Here is a 22,724-nt window from a genome sequence, read left to right as displayed (position 1 = left end):
TCCCTGTAGCTAAATGGTGTTCAAAGTAAACATGGAGAACAGAAAGCATCCATCTCTACCTAGTGGGGCAAAAAATGACTGAATTCCCATACCATATAAATACCCCAAGAAAACACAGAGGAATCCTTGATCCACCCAGCATTCACTGAGTATCTGCCTCGTGGCAAGCACTGCGGATGTGCTTGGATACAAAGGTAAATAAAACGTGGGCCCACTCCCAGCAGTTCAACATCTAGCAGTCTTTGTCCCATGCTCTTAAATCTTGCTAAGGATTGGGTTTTGTTTGTAATAGAAATTCTAAAGCAGGGACAGAAGAAGTTATCTTTCCTAAATTGCCCACCTCTGTTGTCTAACTATTCCACTGAGGAAAACACTTGGTCCTGGTCTTGGTCCTTCGCTGAGCTCAGATATGTTTTGCTGACACACAGAGTCTGGGCAGCATCCAGCCCCCCGTTTACTCCCTGGTCTTTAAGTCTAGTAAGTATTTTATCATTTACACCTTTCGATGTCCAAAGAGAGTGCCGCTCGGGGTTTAAAACATGCAATTTCCTTTACTACCTCCCCAAATAATGGGGTCATTTCAGGACCAGGACAGTTTGGCACTGGGACGTGTTTCCCAGAAGTACTAATAGTTCGAGAGAGGAGCAAGTGTCTTCACATCTGCAGGTCTGGGTGCCGAACTTTCTACTGTCAGTGAGAATCATGTCCCAGTGAAAATGTAGAAGTGAACCAACCCTCAAAGGGATAAGGTGACAGGGAGTGGTGTTTACTTGAGTCAGAGAGTAACTGAAAATGACTTCTGCAGCTGGAATAAAACAAAGGGTTGAAGGTCAACTTCCTCTTTGATTTTGGCTAGTCAGCAGTTCAAGCAGCCTTTTCAAATGTTTCGTGTCTGCTGACTTGTCCAACTCTATAAAAGACCCCACATCTTGCACCAACCTGTACCTCTTGGGCACTGGAGCGAAACAAAAGGAAAAATGTTCCGACTTATTAGAATTAATGAAGTCATGCCACTCACATCCGTCCACGTTACTCCACTTTGGTCACCACCATTGTGGTCCATGCTGATATCATTTCTCTTGTAGATTACTGCAGTGGCCTTCTCACTGGTCTCTCACATCCTGTTTACCCCATCCAAAGCATTCTTCACATTAAATCACTGTAATTCATTAATTCACAGTATTAATTCACAGTAATCTTTTGGAAACTCAAATAATACAACTAAAATCTGAATACCCTACACATATAAATAAATCCTAACTTAAAAATTTCCCCTGGCTCCCCATTGCTCCAAAGACTTAACTAGTTGATTTGGCCCAGAGAACTCTGCTTAATCTGTGCCTCCCACGCTTTTCCCTCTTCTTGTTGCATCACATTCCTCCCTCCTCACTCTCTCTGCTCTCATCACCCAGATTCCTCTGCCTGGAACACTTCTCCCTCCCTGCTTTGCCAAGTTGTCTCCTACTCACCTGTTACCTCTTAAGCCTTATCAGCTCCTGAGGGGTGGGTGAGGAAGACCCTCTTCTCCTTGGTTAGGCCCAATCCCCATGTTTTAAACTCCCTTGGCACCGACAACCAGCTCATGAACCCTTCATAGAATGTAACATGGGACATTTACACAATCTTGTATGATTAATTTCTGCCTGATCTCCCCTCTAGACTGTAAGATCCATGAAGGCAGAGACTCTACCTTTTTGCTTACCATTGTATTCCAGAGCCTGGCATAGTGTCTGGCACATGTTAGGTACTAAATAAATTCATTCTGAAGGAAGGAAGAATGAATGAGTGGTAAATTGATACTTCTAAAATAATAAAGAGGAGGCCTAGCATTTTAAATCAGTGATAATAATGGGTAGCACATATTAAACTTCTAGTGTTAGGTAAACACTGTTCAAAACTCTTTACTCATTCATTCCAGTTCCGAGGACCAACCCTATCAGTACACATCAGTATCTGCGCATAATAGATGAGATATGAGACTCAGGCTACTTGTGCACGGCCAGGCAGCCAGTGTAAGGTGAAGCCTTAACAGTTGTCAATATTGTTACTCTATTTATTACTATTCTCACCTTGGTGGAGTTCCTAAGAGTGCCATCATCAAAGGGGGTGGTGTTGGGCAGGCAGAGCCCTGCCCCCAGGCCTCTGAGCGCCTTCTAAGGCTGGGCCTGGAGTGAGAGTTTGGGGAGCCAGGGGCTGTGAGGGCCTGCCCACCGTAATGGAAATGGCACATGGAGGAAAGGATCCTTCAGGCTGGGCAGTGGGGAAGGTCACTCAGGCATCCAGAAACCTTCCTCAGAACCTGTCTTTGAATTAAATCTCAACTCATATCTTCCAGAAGCCCGAGGTGAGATGTCTGGCCATGTTGCTCGTGCCGTCGCCCTCAAGAAGCCAAACAGGCTCTCAGAGTCTCTCAGGCCCTGCCCCCGGACGTGGCCCCGCCCCAGAGCATGCTGGGCAGGACCTCCCCATAGATCCCTCCCATTGCCAATGTATTCCTCCAGAGGATTCTGAGCTCTGCTTGGTGTTTCCAGCTGTGATGAGGTGAATGTAGTCTTGGTCCTCTGGAAAAGTAGATAATTAAGGCAGATAGTCCACACATGTGAAAGTGTTGTGACTTGGAAAGGGCGGGCAGATCCCAGGTTGGGAGGATTAAGGAAAGCATTGAGGGAAACCTTTCAGTATGGTGGGAAGGAAGGAGGAAAGAAGAGATGGAGGATCTCATTTTGGTTTTGGTTTTGTTTTGTTTTGAAGTTTTTATGAAGAAAAGTTCCCATCTGATGACTTCTCTGTTTCCCTCTGGTGGTCCAGCACATATGATCAATGAGCGAGGAGTGTGGACAAGGTGTAGGAAAGTGGAATTGTTTTGAGAACTTAGGCAAGCGAGTTGACTGAGAAAACAATCACAGAAGCTCCCCCGAGACAGGGCCTCTGTTTGTTGCCTCCACTGGGTGTCCCAAGTGCTTGGAAGAGCGTCTGGCACATGGTAACACAGGAGGAATGACTGGATTCTGAGGCAGTGGTGGAGCTGAGCAACAAATGTAGAACAGAAGTTTATGGGGCACAAACACACTTGTGTGATTTTATCCAAAAGGAAGCAGGCCCTTATTTGAAGGCAGTTCTAAAACAGGCAGAGTTGGATTTTGCTAGACAGGACGAATGAAAGAAGGGGGTAGGCTGTTTAGAGCAGAGCAGTATATTTAGGTTTAGGATTAAGTGATGCCCCATGAAGTTTTGCTTGGAGAGGGAGGAAATGAAGACAAAGGTTGTCAGGTGAGCAGGGGAAAGTATAGAGTGGCTTGTAGTTCCTGAATAGGTTGAGGAATTAGCATGCTGAGGGCATAAGCTGAGTGGATAAAGGGAGGAATGTCAGACTGTATTTTTTCAGAACACACAAGTGTTGCTGGTGATAAGTTCTAGGATATGGCCGTAACTGAACTGGAATGAAGGTAAAGGACTCTAAGATGAGAAGGAGCAGACAGTGAGAGATCAGATCATTGGATGGTCTATCCGGATGGATGTTGGGGCCTCTGATTGATTCCTTCCTCTTTGAGTCCCTTTCCTGTCCTCCACAGAATTGGCATTTCCTCTAACTCTAACCTTCAGTCCATGGCATGACTCTGGACAAGAAGGCAGAAATGGGGTGGTGAGAGAGAGGGCTGAAGTAGACATCCGTTTTGTTTTTGTTTTTATTTTGACACTCAGCATTCACTCACCTTCTAAAAATAGTCCTTCTTTTGCCCTCTGGGGATCTAACCCCGTTGTCAGTTTCAGTCCCTGTCAAGTGGAGTTGTTTATCACTAACGCTCTTACTTTAAAGGAGGGCATTGAAGTCAGGCTTGGCCAAAAAGATTGGTCCATGCTTTTGGCAACAGCGTTTGGTCAGGGATGGGCATGTGACCCAACTGGAGACAATAAGGCACAGTGGGACTTTTGAAGGGACTAGTGGGAGAAACAACCCATTTTTGGCTGTGCTTTTAGTTTGGAAGATGTAGCTACGAACTTGCCAGACAGACTTACAAGGTAGCCAGTCCAGAATCTAGAGCAGAGAAATGGATAGAAACTGAAACTTGATGACATCAGCTGAGCCCCAATATGAATCCTCCTGCCTGAGGGCAGCCTTACTCCCAGACCTTTTTCAGGTGCCTGAGTCAACAGATCCTGTTTTTAAAGTCAGTTGAATTGTACTTGCCATCATTTACATCCAAAGAATCCCTCACAGCGTAAGGGGGCTCTCCATCCCTGGCTCCCTCTTCTGTGCTAGCACTCTGAATATGTATTACCTTCTCTGTCCTTCAGGTCGTGCCCTTCTATAAAAGAGGGTAAAGAAACCTACTTCAAAGCATTGTAAAGTTTAAATGGGATAATATACATAAAAAGCATAAATTTGTTTCACAACATTGAAGTACAATAAGCAGTACTTAATTTTTCTAAATTAAATTAAATCTGGCTCAAAGACCCCATTTTAAAGGGTAGGAAGATATACAATAGTAGTCATTAATGGGAGCTTTTTGCCTATTTAGTTAAGTATTCACCATCAAATATGTAGGTAAGAGCCTGTGATCTTGAGTCCATCTCGGTTGCCCCTGGGATTTTCATTGCCCAAGCCCTTCAGGCCCATTGAAAGGCCAGTGGCTGCACAGCCTCTGTGCTAAGTGTGAGCAATGCCGTGTCTTGCGACAGCTCTCAAGATGATGGGGCTTGATGATTAGTCATCTCAGCATCATCACTTCATCCCTTAAAACATTGTGCTGTCTCCTAGAGGACTTCCACACAGAACCCGTCCACCTAAGGGACTCGTGTCTACATCCTGATTCTCAGGGTCTTGGAGCCACTGCTACCTTTAGGCAACTCTCCTTCTCTCACCCCAGCACTTGTGTCAACCCCTATCTCCTCTCTCCTTGGAGCAGCCAGCTAAAGTCTCCTCCCACATGAGGGTCTGGACAGGACTGTACGACAGGTGTCTCACAACTTCTCCTTGGGTTCAGGAAACATGAAAGCCATTAATAACTCCTGAACCCAGAAGCCCAGAACTTCCTGTAAGACAAATGAGGAAAGGTAACTTTTATTCCTTCTGGAGTCCCCTCAGGTGGAGGGTAGAAACAGCATTATCCTGCTTCAAATGAAGGTTGCCTCAAGCTGGGCAAGAATCCCTGCAAAGGAAAATTACCTACTCTTGTCAGCCCAACCCCCTCCCACAGTGAAGCATTGCTAAACTTGCATAATACTCAGTTCCTTCTCTACCCCCATAGAAGGAAGGAACAGACCCCGAGTCTCCTGGGAGAGATAGGGAGGCAGCCTCCACAAATCTCTGAGCTTCCACTTGGCCTCCCTAAGGAAGACCAAACGTGTCCTTGTGACCCCAGGAAAATAGCCTAATTTAGGCTCTGATCCAGGGCCAGTGGAAGTTCCAGAGGAAAGGCCTCAAGAGGAGCCCCGGGGCCAGCCCCGTGGCCAAGTGGTTAAGTTCGCATGCTCCGCATTGGCGGCCCAGGGTTTCACTGGTTCGGATTCTGGGTGTGGACATGGCACTGCTCATCAGGCCATGTTGAGGCGGCGTCCCACATGCCACAACTAGAGGGACCCACAACTGAAATATACAACTATGTACTGAGGGGATTTGGGGAGAAAAAAGAGAAAAAAAGAAGAAGAAGATTGGCAACAGTTGTTAGCTCAGGTGCCAATCTTTAAAAAAAAAAGAGAGAGAGAGAGAGAGAAGAGCCCCTTCTCGTAGCCTTGGCCCCTTCTTTGTGGCTGCAGATTAGGGCACAGTTCTGAGTGTTAATCCATGTGAAGGCTGCCTCAAGAAAGCTGATTCCCTTAGGCAGCACCTGGTACCAGAGAAATTCACAGTACCTGAAGCTGGGATCTGGGGTTCCCATACCCAAGCCACATCAAGGTACCAGTCAATTCATGCATTTTATTGGCCCAGACATTAGGTTTGGAGTGTGGGCTTGAGGGTATAAAAATTCAGGTAACCCATTCCCATCACATTCTATGTCACTGAAAATTCTTCAGGCACCACAGAATATCGTGTAAATGAGGCCCCCACCCCCACCCCCACCCCCCACGCCCCCCAAGCTGCACAGCACTGATCTCTGGGTATAAGCAGCAAGCCCATGAAATCTGTTTGTAGAGAAATTCATCCTCATCTCTCCAGTCACTGTTCAGCTAATACGTTTTCCTTCTTTTGGTAAGAGTCCTGCTTTCCCATAGGAACTGGAATCTGGGAAAAAGGAAAACAGTAGTAGAAGCAGAACAAGAGTGTGGGATCACTCCTGGGTGGTACTGTCACCTCATTTGGACAGTTCACTACCTAGATGTGCTGAGTGTGCAAATTCTGTCTCATTGCCTCATCCAGTGTTTCTCTGAATAGAAGCAAATATCTGGGCACCAGGTATGACTTGTTTTGTGACCCCAGCCAGTAAGTCAGCCCTTATGAGCCACCACCTCTCCCTTGGTTAGAAGCTGTTTGGCAATGGGTTCATGGAAGACATCCCAGAATGGGAGCTACATGCTGAATTCCCTAGTACTGGCTTTGCCATCGATTGTGTGATTCATCCTCTCTGATGTTCAAGCTGTGAGAAGCAAATTTGAAATGATGGATGTGCTATATTAAATATATCAATAAGAGCAGAAGTTAAACCTTGCAAGCTGTAGGGTTTGCTTCCTCTATAAGCCTGGCTATCTCTATGGGAACTGAAGGTTGCTTCTTTAGGCCTGTAGTCGGGGAGCTAGAGCAGAGTGGAGATACGGTGGCGGAGTGAGGATGAGCCGTCTTGCACCTAATTTTTCCTCCCCTCTAAGTCTGAATACTGGCAGTGGCGAGGCAGATGGTTCTAAGGGCTCCTTTCACTTTACCGTTCATGATGACCCCACACCGCCTTTACCTCCATGCCACCTTTCCCTCCTTCTTTGGATGCTTCAATCTCTTTGAGGTTTTTCTTACCAGACGTTACTCCGCTTAGCCATTAAACAGCTTTAACTTTGATGACGTGGATATGGATGAGCACAAGGATCCACTTGGTCCCTTTGGTCACTTTTGCTTCAGTGAACTCAGTGGGATGTCCAAGAAGAAACCCTTGTGTTAGGAAGAGTTCTAAGAAGGTTCCAAAGATCCCTTCTTTTGCTAGTCACACCCTTGTATAAACTGCTCCCCTTGAGTGTAAGCTGGACCTCATGATTTGCTTCTGACTAATAGGATAAGGGAAAGGTGATGGGATATCATTTCCCTCATTAGTTTACAAGATTGTGACTTGTGTCTTGCTAGCAGACTCTCTCCTGGCTTTGATGAAGCAAGCTGCCATGTTGGAGAGGCCTACATGACAAGGAACTGAAGGTTGCCTCCGGCCAACTCCAGCCAACAGCCATCCAGGAATTGAGGCTCTCAGTCCAACAGGCCTTGAGGAACTGCATCCAGCCAGCAACTATAGAAGTGAGCGAAGAAGTGTGTATTTCCCCAGTCAAGCCTTCAGCTGAGACCCCAGCCCCAGCTGACACCTTAATTGCAGCCTTGTGAGAGACCTTGGAGCAGAGAACCCAGGTAGGCCTTGCCTAGATTCCTCACCAACAGAAACTATGAATTAATAAATATTTGGTTTTTTAAGTCACTAACTTTTGGGGTATTTGTTATATAGTAACTAACACACCCCTAAATTACTGTAACCTTGGTGTAAGATGTAGCATGGCTGGGAAGGCAGGCACCAAATGAGAGGACAACCTCCTTGACAACATTCCTGGAGATACTGTCTTCAATCTCGAAGACTATCCCCAATTCTCTTAGCTGCAGTGGTATCATTGTGCTCCCCCCAGCCCTGATTAGTCTCCAGGAGGTGAGGCCTAGGTAAGGTAGTCCTGGGTGGAATGGATGGCCAGGATGTGGGGTGTTAATCTGTCTGGAAGGGACATTGTGAGCTCGAAGTGACCCTCAGGGATCATGAGGAGTGATGATAAGGTCATTCTTCCCCTCCTCATTTTTTCCTTCCTTTTCCACTCACTCCACCATTCCTTTTTCCCTACTTGTTTTCTCCTTTTGCCCCAAATTCTGGGTGGCTGCCCGACGACCATTCCTACAAATGATAGCCAGGTGATCTCTTGGTCTTGCAATAATCCTACCAAGCTGGGCATCCTGAGGAAGTTTCCCTCGGGAGCGTCTCTGCCCTTTCCTTGAGGTGTCCTCACATGCAGGGAGACCTCATTGTTGAGCTCAGAATGTGCCTTCCAGACAGATTACCACCCCACATATAACAGATTCTTCGGCGGGACCCACCCAGTTCCTGGACCCTGCCCTGGCCACTCCAGTGTCCACAATCGCAAAACCCATCCATACGCACACCTGCACTGACTGCTCACCTGTGAGATACTCAGGAATCAGCAACTTTTTCTAAATGAAGGTAAGCTACCGTTTTCAGGAAAAGATTCATATCTCTGGTCCTTTTCAGAGCTGCGAGTTCTCTCCTCCCTTCTGCTCCAGGAAGGGTAGAGGAAGGGGAAGGGTGAACTGCTCCCCATTTCCGTTAGGGTCAGCTGAGGCGTGGGGACGTGGCCCACCACCCAGACCTCCTGAGGGAGAGAAAGGCTCTTAGGAGCAGGTGACATTCATTCCTCACCAAGAGATCCAAGAGCAACATTTCCCCCTGCCACTCACCTCAGGGCCTAAACACCCCCACACTTCCAATTCCAAAACTTTCTGAGGCAACAAGGGGAAATTCTGGCTGTATCCTTCCAGAGGACCGCATCCCACCCTGAAGCTGTGTATAGTTCAGGATAGTGAGGGAGCAGATGGAAAGACAAGTTGAGCCAAGTTCTGGACTTGAAGGGTTTTTCTCATTTTGAAAAGGCCCGGAAGTTTTTAGAGTAAACTTTTTGTACTTTTTATGAAAAAGTAAAGTGTTTTAAGTACAGGGCATCTGAATAAGGTCAAATACAGGACCCAAGATAAAACTGAGAAAGCCACTGTCAGGCCCCCTACAAGGGACTGGTCATCTTGCAGAAACCGAAAGAGGAAATCAGTCAGAGCTGACTTCCCTCCTTCCTTTCCCTGAGCATAAGCGCTGGGAACCCCAAATCCACTCCCCCAAAGCACCACACAGAGAACACTACTCTCTCCTAGCAGAAACATTTATTGAGGACGATCAGTATCCTTGGTTGTGTTAACCATGGTTCTCATCAGAGGATGTGTTCTCGTGAAAACTGCAATGCTTTCTCAACAAGGACTGAATGATTTCTTTGGGGACATTTTTCCTCCCTGGAAGTGTTGGAGAAGCATTTCCTGTTTGAATAGAAGAGTCAGATCTCTGAACACAGTGCTTTCATTAGAGGTGAGGGTGGCTGGAGGGACGTGGCATACATCATGCATGCAGGTGGGTCTTGGATGGGGCACAGACTCCCTGTAGGGTGGGGAAGGGGGTTGACTCTGGCATAAATGCTGGTCCTTGAAGGCCACAACTTTCCAGGGCTGTCTGATCCTGTCTCTTTTCTGTCTAACCCTTGTACGAAAACTCTTGTCAGGAGGGACAGCATCTTGGCTGCAGGATGTGGTCCTTGCCCATTCCCCTGGCTGTGGGTCAGAGAGCCCCGTAGTTGGAGGGATGCCCCTCGTCAGGCTCTACCTGGGCCTGCAGTTCCCCCTTCTGCTGACTTAACTCTGCAGCCTCAGGTTCGTATCTCCATGCCAGTTTCTCCTCTAGGATCTTCCCGATGGCTGCCATGAGCTCATGAGCTTCAGGAGGCCCACAGCTCACGAGAGCTTCACTTTGAGCTGGGTCTCAGAGCGCTGCAAAGGTTGACGTGAACTTGGCTTTTTGCTGGGGACTTTCCTGCCCTGTGATTTTTTTCTTGGAATTAATCCACTGAAAAAACTGCCTCATTATTTTTCTGAAGTAACTTTCAGGAGGAAACTGTTCATTCTGTGACAGATACGGGGAAGTGCCCTCTAATTCTCTGTCCTCAATAGAGTGGCTCTTCTTTCTGGCTTTAGACGTCCCAACTCCTGAATCCTCGCTTCCACATTCTCCTGCTCTGGAGTCCAGAGGTCTCACTCTCTTTGCAGCTGGTGGGAAATTCCTATCCTGGCATTTCCATGAGACATGCTTAGAGGCCCAGGGTTCCCGCTAATCTCCATTGTCCTCCAAGTGGACTTGCAGCACCTGGGAAGCTCCCATGTCCCCACTGGAGACGCTCTGGGACTGAGTCAGTGAGGAGTCGAAGGCAAGCTATGTGAAGTAAGGGATATGTCAGCGGGAGAGCCTTTAGGCTGGCTATGTTCCTTGCTCTTCAATTGAAACTTCAACTCGGTAGGGAGCTGTTTTTTAATGTCTGATGGTTTGGAATCTTGGGGAACTGGTATTTTTGATGAGGGACGTTCACTGGTCAGGGTAGTTTCTACTTTGCTCACATTGATATTTACCATTTGGGAGCTTCCCAACTTGTTGGTTGTCAAGATGTCACAAGATTGTGATGTAAGAACGCACAGCTCCTCAGCCTTGAATATCTCCCTGAAGTTCATGGTGGACGTGGAAAAATGTTTTCAATTCTTCTCCACTATCTTTTGGCCCTGAATCATGTCCTCTCTATCACTGGAACTCACATTCTCATCCCTTGGCACATGTCCAGCCCCAGCTTGCCTTGTGGGCACCTCTCAGCTGCATCTGTTATTGTCTAGTGCAGTCTTACTGTGACTCACTTTGTCTATAAAGCTGTGTGTGAGGATCTCTGAAGTCTGTCTGCCATGCTCGATTGCCTGGATGTCCTTGGCAAGCTCCCGGTCGATATCAGAGTGGGATGGTTTTAGGGACCCCTGTCCTTCGTTGCCCACAGATGAGGTAGCAGGGAGTGGAAGATCCAGGATGGGGACTGAATTCGTTGTTTGCAACTTATTTCCCTGAAAACTTTTAGAGCTTCCCTCAGGGGGCTTGGAAACCTCAGCTTTGGAATCCACCCCAGAAATATAGGTGGCTGAGGAGAGAAAGTCAAATTGGGGAAGAGGCCATGTTTTGGCTTCTCTCAACTTATAGGATTTTATGGATTCAAGAACTTTGAGGGGTAGGCCCCACCTCTGACTCACACGAACCCTATAATATGGGCTTCTAGCACCTGTCGGGTGTTGGGATCCAGAAAAGAAAGCTCTGGAGTGGTCATCTGGGGGTGGACCCCACCTACTGTTATGTTTTTCAAATTTCTGTTTTCCATATTGTTCTGGGAACTCCGAGAAGGAGGGGATGGGTTGTCCTCAGCCAGCCATGAATGACACACCCCAAGGGGGCTCCTCCCCGCAGTGATCTGCCAAAACTTCTGGCTTAGATGTAATCTAAGAATGGTTTTCATTTCATTCTGGTCTGTGTCCTTCCTTGAGACATTTAAGAGTTCATTCCCTGAGTAATTTCTTGAGTGACACACACAGCTACTTTCTGTCTCTGAGGCAGCCCTCAGACTCTTCAGTAGGTAGCATTCTGAGACCCTTGGAGGACTATCTTCTGGGCTCTTCTCTAGGATATATCCAAGATTCCTCTTCATGTCCTGCCTTAGTTGAAACTTTGTTGAGATCGTCTCATGGAAGCTTCCTGGGAAACTCAATTCAGTCTCTGCTCGATCCTTGCTACTCTGGCCCTGAAGCTGACGGAGCTGTGAGTGAGCATGTCTGCCTTTTTGCTGAGATGTTTCTGTGCATTTACACAGAGACTCTAGATTCCTACTGGCATAGAGGCAGCAGTGTGAGAATAGCCTCCTTGGAATGTGGAGCTCCATTTTATCCTGGGGTTCACTGGTGATATGAAAATGGCCAGGAAGGACAGAGACTGGTACATAGGCATGGGAGGACTGGCTGACCAAAGGAGGGGTGAGAGCTTGAGGACAAGTGGCTTCTTGAGATTTTTGGAATGCAGGGACTAAACCCCACAGACTTTCTTGTTGCTTCTGCAACATGTGCCATTTCAGGTGTTGATTTTCAGTTGAGATATGAGAGTCTGACTCAATCTGGGATCTATGGAAAGACACTCCATGGTCCCTAATCTGGGATGGAGAAGAAGATGGTAGGATTGAGAGTGGGGATTGAAGGTGGGCATGGGGCTGGACCTGAGTGAAAGGTGGGGGCTGGGATTGGGGGTTGGTCTGAGAGAAGGGTTGCAGATGTACATCGGGGAGGGGAGGAGGGTGAGAATGGGGAAGTGATGGAGATTCTTGATCCCACATCTTGACTGCAGAAGCATTACAGATTCCATTGAATAAGACAAAATGAGACCCTAGTGGGGCACTACTACTAGAAACCAGGAGAGTGGCCAGCAGGGACTCACTGTGCAGAGAGGGAAGACCCCAAAAGAGCTGGGTATATTTCTGCTGCAAGTTTTCTCCCAAAGTCTTGACATACAGTAGCTGTTGACAAATGCTCAGCTGCTCTGGTTTGCCTGTGATGTCCCAGCCAGTTTAGGGGGCTGTGGTGTCTTGTACGTCAAGTGGCTGCAATGAATTCCCTGAAGACATCCGTTGGTTTTCTGAGCACATTTGTTTTGAAAAGAGTCCTTCCTCCTTTTCTTTCTTCTGTAATATCTGGAAATCCATTCTCTTTTTTATTTGTCTTGCCAAGAATGCCTGGCCGTTAAGGCCAAGGAAAGAATGGCTGCTGGCCTCCATGTGATTGGTAGCAGAGTCTCCCCAGAGACAGGTCTCTGGTAGACGGAGGGAAACTTGCTCTCGTTGAAAATCAGAGTGTGATAATGTGGGGAGGAACATGTTCTTGGCAGGAGCCTGACAACAAGAGAATTCTGAAATTGACAGACTTGAATGGTCAGTGCCTCTGACTGTTGGGACATAAGTGGACAACCCACCAGGGCTATCTGGAGATGAGTTCTCTGGAACAGACTTCAATAAGATGGAAACCGATTTAGATTGAGTCACAGTTAAAGGGTGGTCTGTCGGTGGTGAGACAGACAGGCTTGGTGCTGTGTGATGACAAACCAGTGAATCATTGGGATTCATTATCTGGGACAAATTTGGTAAGGCGTTAATATCTTGGGAAAGGGTGCGGTCAAGAGAGAAGATCGTATTCAGAGACAGAGTGGCCTCTGGTTGGAGAATAGGCCCTGTTGCCTGGGTGTCATGTGGTGGGAGAGGGGGAAGGGCAAGGGGTTGGGGTGGGGAATGGTCTGCTGGGAAGTTGGACTCCAAGGGAGGAAAAGGCTCTGGTGGCATAGAGTGACCCGGTGGTGAGGGTGAAAGAAAGTCAGCTAAGGGTGTCATTGGGTTAGGTGAGAGGACGGAGGGGTGCGGTGGGGAAGGGTCAGGTGGAGGGGATGGTGTTAGGTCTCCTGGAGGGACTTCTGAGAAGGCGGAGGACAGAGTGAATGATGACTCAGTCCCAGAAGCTGTGGAAGCCATAGAGGACACAGAGGCAGTATCATCTTCCAGGTCCTCCAGGAACAGCAGCCGATTGACCTCCATGGTTGTGTTATTACACACCTCACAGGAGGGGTCTGGACATAGCAGTTGACGAAAGCAGGTGGTATCGTGATACTGGCCCCGGGGACTGAAGGAGACAGGATATACATAGCTGCAGCCAGGACCAGAACAAATATATGGGGCCCTGGCAGGTCTGACAGAGTTAGGGGCACCCATTGCATACTGTCCTTTCACATCCCCCCACTTCCTTGAGCTCACAATCTATGTTATTTCCTTCTCCCTAAGACTTTCACAATCTGGATTTCAAAATCTGAGGATTTTCCCTCCCTTATCAATCTCACGTTTCACTGAGGCCCTAGAAATTCTTAGACCCTGCTAAGAAGCGGGATACAGGAAAGAAGGATTGTATTTAGTCACCTTTGCAGCAGAGAAAGCACCTTCCTTGCCTCCTCTGCTTCACTCTGGCAAGCTCTCCAACCTGGGAAACCAGGAAAGTGATGAAGACAGAAGCAAAGAGATATTTTAGGAGGCAGAGTAGAATGTCCTGTATGGTACCCTTGGTAGATTGGACTTGGAGAGCTCCAAGAATTGGGATTCAAGATCACACGGTTAATGATAATAATAAAGCTCACGTATGTATGTTGCTTTATCATTCACAAAGGGCTTTCATTCATATATGTATGTCATCCTATGTGAGGCTCAAAAACACCATGTGAGGAACATAGGTCACTGGTTACTTCAAGGAAGAATCTGATCATCCAGGAAGTCAAAGTACTTTCACAAGGTCAGGAGACAGAAGTTCTGACTCTTGACATCTCATACGGCCACTTATTGGGAAACGCCCATTGCCCAGGTCCATCACTGCTTCATGCCCAGATGTGGGCAGAGCAGGAATCTGAGAAGTGTTTCAGATTCTGACTGCTTTCCCATGATCCTCTCCTCTGAGGGCTCTGTTTTCTGAGAGGGACTGTATCTAGTGACTGACATCCTCAGAGACCATGGACCTGGGACCTTATGGAGAGGACAGGAAGGGTCACCCTTGGAGAGCTCAGGTGGGATAGGTAGAACCTTACCACTTGGTGTTCCACCTTTTCTTCTCCTCTTAGCTCTGCCCTGACACTGAGAACGAAAAGAAAAGAAGGAAGGGCTGGGACTCATTGGTCTCACTTCTCTGTTTAGGAAAGTCAGATATTTGTTATCCAAGAATAATATGACTCTCTATTTTAATTCCTATAATTTTGCATTCCTTCCTTTTATTAATTTTTATAGGTGATAAAATACTTTCAGTTTTTCCTGCTTTGAAAACCTTGAAGGAGGATTTTTGGCTAGAGTTCACACTTGATGTTCTCAGTCAGAAGTCCTCTGCTCAAGGAGGGCATAGACTCTGAGGCCCACAGTCACATCTGTGCTTCCTCAGATAGGCCCCTGTATCCTGGAACAGAGCTCACACTCCAGTGTCTGCTCAGAGACTCAGCTCTGTTCTCCTGATCTGCCCAACACGAAGGAAGGCTTGGCAAGTGGCGCCTGACATGGCAAGATGACTCATGATCAAGTGCTGGGAACGGTGTTCTCCTACACAGATCTGAAACGCTAAATAACTGAATCAAGGACTACAGAATCACTGTTTGGGATTTTATTTGGGAACCTACCAGCACACCCAGATGGTCTGTGAGCTTTAAATGGAATCCTTAGTCCTCCCTGAAGCCCTAGTTCTGCCTGTTCTCTTCCCCTAAAAGAGCAATGGTCTGTCCTCTCCTCAGACTTCCCATTTTAGGTGTCTCTCTGGCCCAGCCAAACTCATTTAAAAATGTGAGAAAGGGAACAGGAAAATAAAGAATTATCCTTTGAGGAGCGACTTTTGGTTCCAGCTCCAACACTTAAAGATCTTGGGAGTCTTTACTACGGTCCTTAGGAGAAGCAAAAGCTGAGCAAACTGAAAATCAATGGCTTTTCTTGAAGTCACCAGAGAATTGAGGTTGCAGGGCAAACTACTACCCAAAATCTTCAGAGAGGGTGAATGCAGAGAATCACAGTTAAGATCAGCTTACCTGGAGCAGAAGCCACTAGAGCCATAAACTGGTAGAAACACGTAAAAGACACTGACAAACTGCTGAGGATGCATGTGGGCTAGCATGAAAGTGAGAAACTCCTGGAGGACCATTTAAGGGGAGGCCCCACCTACTCGTGAGTTTTACTTCCAGGAACCCTACTAAGTTTTCACAGTGAAGAACCATGAAGAAACTCTGATGTTTCTGGCATGGGAGGGTGGGGGAGAAAGGTTACCATTTTGAAAGGACTTTGAAATATCCCCTGAGTGTGCTCCGTAATAGAAGCCTCCTCAGCAGGGGAAAAGAGTACCAAGCCTTATCCCACGTGGGTGAAGGGCAATTACCCAACTGCAGCCCTCTGTAGCCTTCCTGTCTCATCTAAAGAGTTCAAAGAAAAGAAAAAAAAGCTTAGAAACACTTGTGAAGGTCACAACCCAGGGACACAGGCCCACTAAAAGATTTAATTATATCCCCTCCCTTAACACCTTCCCACCGCCTCCCCAGGGCTGCAGTATAGTGATGGGATCATAGCTGAAAGAGTTGCAAGGCATAGGCTCTGTTTAAGGAGGAGATTTAGGGGAACCTAAAGACACAAGAAACACAAAAACAAGGACACTAGAGGAAATTGAAGCCTCTGACATGCACAGCTACGGTAAATATTAAACACAGCCCAACACCTAGCCAGATGAGCATAAAACTTCACACTAAAGGTTTATTTATTTCAGTTCCTATTTCCTAATACAGCATGTCTGGCTTTCAACCAAAAATTACAAGGCATGCTAAAAGGCAAGAAAAAACAGTCTAAACAGACAAAGCAAGTATCAGATGCACATTCACATTGACACAGGTTTTGGAAGTATCACACATAGAATCCAAAATAACCATGATTAGTATGTTAAGGGCTCTGATGGAAAAAATAGATGGCACACAAGAACAGATGAGGAATGTCAACAGACAGAGGGAAATTCTAAGAAAGAATCAAAAAGGAATGTTAGAAACCAAAAACACTACAAGAAATGGAGAAGGCCTGTGATTGGCTCATCTGTAGATTGCATACGGCCAAGGAAGGAATATGTGAGTTTGAATATATGTCAATAGAAACTTTGCAAACTGAAATGCACAGAGAAAAAGAAAAAAAATTTTAAAGCCCAGACTATCCAAGAACTGTGAGACAGTTTCAAAATATGTAGCATGTGTAATTGGCATACCAGAAGGAGAAAAGAGAAAGAACAGAGTAGAAAAATATTTGAAGTAATAATGGCCAAGGATGTTCCAAAATTAATGACAGGTTAACGATAGATTGTAGAAGCTCAGAAAAGACCCCAACAAGATAAATACTAAAAAAGTCTATACTTGGACATATCGTCTTCAAACTGTAGGAAACCAAAAGATAAATCTTGAAAGAATCCAGAGGAAAATAAACACCCTACATCTAGAAGAACAAGGATGAGAATTGTGGGATTCTCATCATAAACCATGCAAGCAAGAAGAGAGTGAAATATTTAAAGTGTTGAAAGAAGAAAAAACACCACCCACCTAGAATTTTATATCTAGTGAGATTATCATTCAAAAGTGAAGGAGAAATAAAACCTTTCTCAGACAAACAAAAACTGAGGGAATTCATCAGCAGCAGACCTGCTCTGCAATAAATATTTTTTAAAAGTTCCTCAGGGAGAAGGAAAATGATAACTTGGATCTTGATTAAAAAGAGGAAGAGAAGGAATAAATTAAGGTAAAATGAAACTTTTATTTTTCTTATTCTCAATTGAGCTAATAATAATAGTGACAATGTATTGGGTGATTATAGTATATGGATAAGTGAAAGGAATGAAAACAATGTTACAGAGGACTTACATTACTTATAAACGTATATTACAAACTCTACAGCAACCACTGAAATTTTTTTAAAGAACAATTGATATAGTAAGAGATGAAAATGGAATCATAGAAAATGCTTGTCTAAAACCAGAAAACGCAGAAAAAGAGAAGAAAAAAGAATAGATATAATGAATAGTAAACAGTTATAGACATTGTAGGTATGAGTCCTACCGTATTTTAAAAAAATCGCTAAATATAAATCGTGTAAATTCACCAATTAAAAAACAGAGACTGTCAGTGGATAAAAAAACAAGACCCAATTAAATGTTGTATACAAAATGCCCACTTTAAAAATAAAGATACAGATAGATTACAAATAAAGACAGAGAAAAATGTACCCTGCTAACACTAACCAAAAGAAAACAGGAGTAACTATATTAATTTCAGACAAAGCAGACTTCAGAACAAGGAAAACTATCAGGGATAAAGAGGGGTATTACATAACCATAAAGGGTCCATGCTCCAACAAGACACACAGTCCTCAACATGTATACATCGAACAACATAGTGTCAAAATATGAGGCAAAAACTGGTAGAACTGCAAAGAGAAATAGTTGAATCCATTGTTATGTTTGGAGATTTCACCCTCTCTCTCAGAAATGGACAGATTCAGCAGGCAGAAAATCAGTATAGATGCAGTCGACCTGAACAGCACCATCAGTCAACGTGATCTAATTGACATTTTGTAGAGTACTTCATCCGATAATACACATTCTTCTCAAACTCTCATGGAACATTCACCAAGATAGACCACGTTCTTGGCCACAAAACACACTTTAATAATAAATAAAATAATAATAATAATAAAATAAATAGAGATTGGACAAAGTATGTTTTCAGACCATAATGGAATTAAACTAGGAATCAATTACAGAAGGATAGCTGGAAATCCTAAAATGTTTGGAGATTAAACAACACGCTACTAAACACATTGGTCAAGGAAGAAGTCTCAAAGTATTTTAAGCTAAATGAAAATTAAAATAGAACTTATTAAAATTTATAAGGTATAGCAAAAGCAGTACTTAGGGGGAAATTGATAGCATTGAATGCATCTATTTGAAAAGAAAGATTTGATATTTCTGAGGGACCTGATTTACTTACCTGATTGATGTCTCTCTCTTTCCGAAATATTGGGAAACATGGGCTCCTCTTTAGGTAGCAGAGTGACAGAAGAAGGAGCCCCACCCCACACAGGAAGGCAGGGATGGGAATACCTAGGAACTCACGCTGGAGCTCAGCCGTGGTGCATTAACATTCCTCAGACAAAGAGGGTGATCTGCATCACCAGAAGTGCACTGCCACCTCAGGCAGCTGGGCGTTAAGAGTGCACATTCTAGACTAGAGTTCCAGGCCCGCATCACAGAGCCTTAGCATAGACACCAAAGGTTCTTGATGGTCGGGGAGGGGAAAACACAGAAGTGATGAACCCACAACCCTTCCCCCACCATCCAGGCCAGCAAATCAGTCCACCCCTGAGGCCCTTTAGATCCTTCCAACTTACCTTCCAACTCCACATATTCACCATAGCATATATTTCACCTTGGTGAAATTTTCTATTTATTCTGTTACCCAGCTATTACCTAAGAGCCTTTTATTGCTTGGTGATCTCCTTTTGGACCCCCACGTCATCTTTGAAAGTCGGTCCTGTGCCCAGGGATTTACATCCCCAAGATCTACTCGGCCTTCAACTAAAACTTCCCCTCATACATAATGTGTTTTTACCTGTATGAAACCAGAAATACACTCAGCAGCAGCCCCACCTCCCGTTATCTCCTCAAAAGAATCCCCTATCACCAAAAAGCATGAGAGAACAGAGTAGCCTGTATCAACCAACAGAAAGCATGAGAAAGAGGGCCACAAGGGCGTGGCACATCCATGGACCCAGGGCAAACAACTTGAAAATGTTTGGTAGTTCTTCTTTTCCCCGAATCCCTCTTAGGCTAGTCAGCCTCTAAAGGTTCTCAAATCTGGCCCCCTCCACCCATACGGTGTCTCACCCTACTGCTCCCTATTTTTCTCTGCCAAATCCCCTCCTCCCAGCAAAATTTTAAACTTTTCCATTATTTTACAGAGCAATTGTGCTGGACCATGACCTGCAGGGTCAAACTCATCTTGATTTAGGGACTAGGCTTCTCTTTAGCATAACTTCTAGTGAGCACAGTTGTAATCATATTTGACAGTACCTTTAGATTTTTTTTGAATCACACCTGTGGTTACTTCTTCCATGAAAGGTTTTATGATTTTTTTCCCCATCTACTTTCTATCTTTTCCCCAAAATTCCCATTGACATCTCTGTACCTTTTTAAACAATAATGTCATTTTTGTTGATGGTGTATATATATTTATTTCATCTCCCCCCACGCTAGCTAGTCATTTAATAGTTATAACTTTTACAGCTTCATTGTTCAGTGCTAAACTGCTGGAATGAAGCCCTGTGTCATGTCCTCCCTTTGCCTGCCCGCATTCCCTCGCTGAGTCTGATGAATCTATCTTGGCCGCAGACACCCAATCCTTTCCCTCCCATGTGAGAGGGTTTACCAGTAATGACAGCTCCTTTCTTTCCCTGTCTTCTCCCTCATCCACAGCTTCACCATCGTCTCTACCCAAAAGGAAGGTACACTTCAAGCCCACCCCTCTCATGTACCCTCCGTCGACTGCAGGAGGTCTCTGTTCAGACAAATCCCTCTATGTATCTTTGCTTCTCTGGCATTGTTTTTTTTTATAGCAAGTCTGGTCCTGACTGCCCCTAAGGTCCCCAGGACTCATGATTGTAAAATCATCCTTTAAAGTCTGAGCAAGATAAGCTCCACCAACAATAGTTTCAGGTGGGGCCGGCCCCATGGTCAAGTGGTTAAGTTTGCACACTCCGCTTTGGTGGCCCAGCGTTTCGCCAGTTTGGATCCCGGGCGCGAACATGGCACATTCATGGACATCCGTGTGTGTGTGTGTGTGTGTGTGTGTGTGTGTGCTGATATAGAGAGAAAGGGGAGGGAGGGAGCGGAGACAGAGACAAAGTGGAGAGATATCGAAAATGGGTCAAAATACTAATGGGTACACCTGGATAAAGGGTATATGGTTCTTTACCATCCATGCAACTTTTCCACAAGTTTATCTTTAAATAAATACATTTTAAAAATGGACCGTTGGCTGTTGTCCCAAATTTTGCCTAACCTTTGAAATTTCTGGCTTTGATTCCCGCACCTGCCATCGCTAGCCTACCCAGACCCCAGAAGTGTGCAATGGTGACTTTAAAACAGTTGTCGCAGGTTCTGTCCCAGGCAAGAAACCCTGGATCCTCTTTGCACATTTAAAGTGTGCTAACATTTCAACAGGGTTTCACAAAATACTGGAAAAGAGCATCCCCCCCCAAATTTTTTTTTAGAAAATTATACATAATATAAAACAAGAACCAAAGGAAAGAACAAAATATTCAACATGTGTACAGCATGAAACCCTTAATTTCTTCCTTATCTGGTGCCACCGGGTCATCCGTCTTCTGGGGTTTTGTGGTGTGAGTTGGTTTGCCGGCACTTCCTCTGCTCTGCTAGTCAGTTACCACTCCTGCTCCGGATTTCCGTCTTCAAAAATTGTGTTGACATCTTTTGTCATAGCTTCTCCCCTTCTTGTCATCCTCAAGGGCCTTATTCTTTTTAAATCCTTTACTTGTTTTGGCAGCTTTATTGAAATATAGTTCACATACTATACAACTTACCCATTTAAAGTGTATAATTCCATGATTTTTAGTATATTCACAGATGGGTAACCATCACCACAGTCAATTTTAAAGCATTTTCATGACTTCAAAAAGAAACTTCATAACCTTTAGCTGTCATGCCCCTGTCCTCTCATCCCCCCAGCCCTAAGCAACCACTAGTCTACTTCCTCTCTCTCTAGATTTCCCTGTTCTGGACATTTCGTATGAATGGAATCATGTGAGGTTATTTGTGACTGGCCTCTTTCACTTCTGCATAATGTTGTCAGGGTTTGTGCATATTGTAGCATGTATCAGTACTTTTTATTGCCAAAAAATATTACATTGTGTGGATATACCGTAATTTATTTACCCATTCGTCAGTTGATGGACGTTTAGGCTGTTTCCGTCTTTTGACCGTTATGAATAATACTGCTATGGACATTTGTGTACAAGTTCTTGTGTGGACATATGTTTTCATTTCTCTTGAGTGTATAGCTAGAAGTGGAGTTTCTAGGTAATATGGTAATTGTGTGTTTGACTTTTGAGGAACTGCCAGACGGTTTTCCAAGACATCCGCACCATTTTTCATACCCACCAGCAGCATAGAAGGGTATCAGTTTCTCGGCCTTCTAACACTTGCTATTATCTAACTTTTTGATTCTAGCCATCCTGTGTGTGAAGTGCTATCTCACAGTGGTTTTGATTTGCATTTCCCTGGTGACTAATGATGTGGAGCATCTTTTCATGTAATATTTTACTTTTGGGGAAGGAGAGGAGATAAAAAAGTGTTTGATCTCCTGTGTTTAACTCATCATACAGTAGCTCGTTTTAAATGTATTACAGGGAAAAAACTTTCTTCTAAATCTTTGAAAACACTTGCATGGTGATGTGAAGTCCTTATCACATGTACAGTTTTCTCCTTCTTGGATCTCTACGTGCTGCAGTCACTGTGTGACTGAGGGACTGCAACACCGTGCACTGCATTTGCTTAGGAAGATTCCTTTCTGCGTGGGGTGGAGGGAGGAGTTAACTCAGTGACTTCTCAGGCTTGACTACAGGGCTGAGCAGAACTGATGGCCAGAGCATCTGAAGCTCAGTGCGTTTCCTCCCCATGGCTCTGTCCATCTGTTTTGGGTCAGTGAGCTCCACAGGTAGTAAATGTCAAAGAAACGCGAGAGCTGTGACATGGGCACAAAGCATACACCTGAGAGACGGATGGCAGGATGTTCCCATGGGCTTTTGCCCCTTAACCGTAGTGTAGGAGACGGGCCGTATCACACGTGCCTGATGATAACTGTGAAAGTGGGGTAAGGGGTACATGGGACGTTCCACTGCTCTTGTGCATGTTTAAACATTTCTGTAATAGAAAGCTTAAAATAATGAAAGAAGCTGGGTGCCTCCTAAAGAGAGGGAGGGGACGAGAGGATACCTGGCAAGGGGGCTCAGTCCGTCAAGACGAGGGTTCAGCTCTCTCAATAAGGACATTTCAGGATGTGTAATCATTGAGGTTAGGAAGGAAACCTCTTTTCATATAACAGGAAAGAAGGAAAGGAGGAACGGGAAAAGGTTTTTGTGAAGCTTTATTGACGGAAAGTTCCTGTCTCATGACTTCTAGTTCCTCTGTGATCAGTGGTCCAGCACATCTACTGAGCAAATGGAGACAGCCTAAATTTGAGGAAAGTGAAGGAGATTTGAAATAAATTTGAGTGTCCCTG

At 45.1% G+C, this 22,724-nt stretch overlaps 1 protein-coding gene across 1 annotated transcript in view; it reads left to right on the top strand.

Annotated features, from left to right (window-relative positions):
* Positions 1 to 22,724, top strand: part of LOC138921418 (ral guanine nucleotide dissociation stimulator-like) — a 140,541-nt gene that overhangs the window by 70,084 nt on the left and 47,733 nt on the right. The window contains exon 2 of the mRNA XM_070255202.1: positions 7,268 to 7,540. The gene's annotated coding sequence lies outside the window, so the exon portion shown is untranslated. The remainder of the gene's footprint in view (positions 1 to 7,267; positions 7,541 to 22,724) is intronic.

The sequence above is a fragment of the Equus caballus genome, chromosome 29 (assembly GCF_041296265.1).
Source record: "Equus caballus isolate H_3958 breed thoroughbred chromosome 29, TB-T2T, whole genome shotgun sequence".
NCBI classification, from domain to species: domain Eukaryota; kingdom Metazoa; phylum Chordata; class Mammalia; order Perissodactyla; family Equidae; genus Equus; species Equus caballus.
Note: the sequence above shows the minus strand (reverse complement) of the source record. Positions and strands in the feature narration are given on the sequence as shown.